At 49.7% G+C, this 2,979-nt stretch overlaps 1 protein-coding gene across 1 annotated transcript in view; it reads left to right on the forward strand.

The window, feature by feature from the left end:
* Nucleotides 1-531: 531 nt before the first annotated feature.
* The window catches only part of LIG1 (ligase I, DNA, ATP-dependent), a 61,595-nt gene continuing 59,147 nt past the window's right edge, over nt 532-2,979 (forward strand). The window contains exon 1 of the mRNA XM_011946476.1: nt 532-608. The gene's annotated coding sequence lies outside the window, so the exon portion shown is untranslated. The remainder of the gene's footprint in view (nt 609-2,979) is intronic.

Consider the following 2,979-nt stretch of genomic DNA (forward strand, 5'->3'; position numbering starts at 1 on the left):
CAGCGCGAGGCAAGTGGGGCCGCCCGCGAGCAGATGGGAGACGGAGGGCGGCGGGCGCGCCGAATGCTTGGGGTCCATGCTTCGCCATGTCGGGGTGTCTGCAGAGGAGCGGGCGTGGGGACGCTGAGAGAGGGAAGAGCGCGGGCTGCGGGCCGCCGGAGGGTGCAGAGAGATGTCCCCCAGAGGGAGAGGGGCCAGGTAGAGGGTAGACGAGAGATAGAGACAGCTGGACAGGGCCTCTGAGAAGAGGCCTTGAGGGGCGAGTTCACCTGGAAGGGGGAGGGGCCAAATGGAGCTGAGGGGCGGGGCCGTGGAGGAAAATTGCGTGTGGGCGGGGCCAACCTGAAATAGGACAACCCCCCCCGAGGGGCGGGGCCACCTGGAAGGGGCAGGGGCTGAAGGGAGCTGAGGGGCGGGGCCTGGGAAAGATTGCGTGTGGGCGGGGCCACCTGGAATGGGGAGGTGCCGAGGGGCGGGGCTGGCCGACGACCGGACGTGCTGAGGGCGGGACCATCTGAAAGGGGCGGGGCTAGAGGAAGGTAAATTGCAGGCAGCAGCATCACCTGAAAGGAGTGGGCCCTACTGGAGGTAGGTGATGTCAGGGAGAGGTCACTGGTAAGGTCCAGGTCTAGGTAAAGGGCTCCCAAAAGAATCATCTGAATGGGGAGAAGTCTGGCCTAGTGTATGCTTGATAAAGGGGTGGAGCTTACCTCTTGTTTTTACTTTTTATTTTGAAATAATTATAGATTCAAGGAAGTTGTGAAAATAGTATATCCGTCTTCCCCTAACGGTGACATCTTACGTAGTCCCAATATCGAAACCAGGAAATTGACATCAGTACAGTTCTGTTGACTAGATTACAGACCTTGTTCAATTTTCACCAGTTTTTGTGTGTGTGAGTTTGATTGTGTATCTGTGTGCCTGTGCAGTTTCATCCCTTGTATAGATTTGTGTAACCTCCATCATAATTGTGATATAGAACAGTTCCCTCTCCACATAATAACTTCCCAGGCCCCTGGCAACCACTAATGTGTTCACCATCTCTAGTTTTGTCATTTGGAGAGTGTTATGTAAATGGAATCATATATTATTAGGATTGACCTTTTTTCCACTCTGCACAATGCCCTGGAGATCCACCCAAGTTGTTGCTTGTATCAGTGCTTTGTTTCTTTTTATCACTGAGTACTGTTTCATCCTCACTTGATATTTTTTCCTGTCATTTTTTCATTTTGGTAACTGCTTTATTGGGATATAATTCACAAACCATACAGTTTGCCTATCTAAAGTGTACAAGTCAGTGGTTTTTAGTTTTTGCACTGAGTTGTGCAGTTATTACCATGATCGATTTTAGGATATTTTATCACCCCCCCGAAAAAAATTCCCATACCTTTTATCCATCATTCATTTCATTTTAACCCTGAACAATATTCCACCATATGGTATTCCAGTAATTAGGGAACTGGTTCCTTAAGGGTTGACGTTCCACCAGTTTCCAGTCTTTTCTCATTACAGTTGGTGCTGCAGCAGGTAACTTTGTGCCTCACTTGGTCCACCTGTGAGGGTCTCTGTGGGCCAAATACACAGAAGTGGGGTTGCCATTCTGATAGAGATGCCAGGTGGTCCTCCAGAGGCATCAACCAGTTTGTTTCCCCCAACTCAGCAGTACACGGAGTTGAGAAGCCAGCCTTGAGTACCGTGGTAAGGAGGAAGGAACATGGACTTTGGAGCCAGCCACACCGGGGTTTGAAGCTTTGCCTGAACCCCAGCTGTGTCCCCCTGTCCTCAGTGCCTTCATCTGTGAGGTGGGGATGATCACACCTGTCTTGGAGGGCTGACCTGAGGATTGAGGGTATTTGAGAATGTGATCAGCCTGTCAGGCATAGCAGGCTTCCCAGTAAACGCTTAGTTCTTTCTCCTTCCCTTGCAACTCAATCTGGTGGTTAAGAGGTGAGCTGTGGAGCAGGCAGACACCTGGGGTGGAACGTACTAGAGATGCAGGTTAAGTTCCTTTAAGAACCCCTCTGTGCCTTAGTTTCTGTAACAGAGTTGTGGAGAGTCAGTATAATTGAGAATGTAAAGTACCTAGCCAGGTGAGTGCTCAGCAGTGGTCGTAATGGTTTTCTCCTTTGCCCTCAGGATTTTGATGGCTAAGTCCCTAACCTGCTTTCTTTGTGAACTGTTTGGTTGAAGCATTGCGTACTTCCTGCTCCTCAGCTAGCCCTGAGAAACCTTGTTTGGAAGTTGCTGAGTTTGTTTTTTCTTTTGTTTGTTTGTTGTTGTTGTTGTTTTTTGAGATGGAGTCTCGCTCTGTCGCCCAGGCTGGAGTGCAGTGGCACAATCTCGGCTCACTGCATCCTCCACCTCCTGGGATCAAGTGATTCTCCTGCCTCAATCTCCCGAGTAGCTGGGATTACAGGCGCCTACCACCATACCTGGCTAATTTTTGTATTTTTAGTAGAGACGGGGTTTCACCATGCTGGCCAGGCTGGTCCCGAACTCCTGACCTCATGATCCGCCCGCCTCAGCCTCCCAGAGTGCTAGAATTCCAGGCGTGAGCCATGGTGCCGGCCTACTGAGTTTTTTGATTCCAAGATTGAGTTTGAGTTTCTGGTGCCAACATGTGGCAGCCAAGGCTGGAGAGGAGTGGAGACTTAGAGGCATGTGGTGCGGGACGGAGAGTACTGATTCCAGAAAATGAAAGGGAAGCCCATGGGTTGAAGATTCCTGTGCAAAGGAAGGGAAAGTCAAAAAAAACCATTCCTGTTGCCCAGGCTGGTCTCAACTCAGACAATCCATGCAGAGGTCCTGCTAGTACTTTTTAAAAAAATACGTTCATAATGGAAGGAAATACAGTGTAAATGATTATAAGGTGTAATTTATTTTCTTCCATTATAAATGTTAAAGATATAGAAAATAGGCCGGGCGCGGTGGCTCAAGCCTGTAATCCCAGCACTTTGGGAGGTCGAGGCAGGCGGATCA

Source organism: Colobus angolensis, unplaced genomic scaffold (genome assembly GCF_000951035.1).
Source record: "Colobus angolensis palliatus isolate OR3802 unplaced genomic scaffold, Cang.pa_1.0 Scaffold25, whole genome shotgun sequence".
Classification (NCBI taxonomy): Eukaryota; Metazoa; Chordata; class Mammalia; order Primates; family Cercopithecidae; genus Colobus; species Colobus angolensis.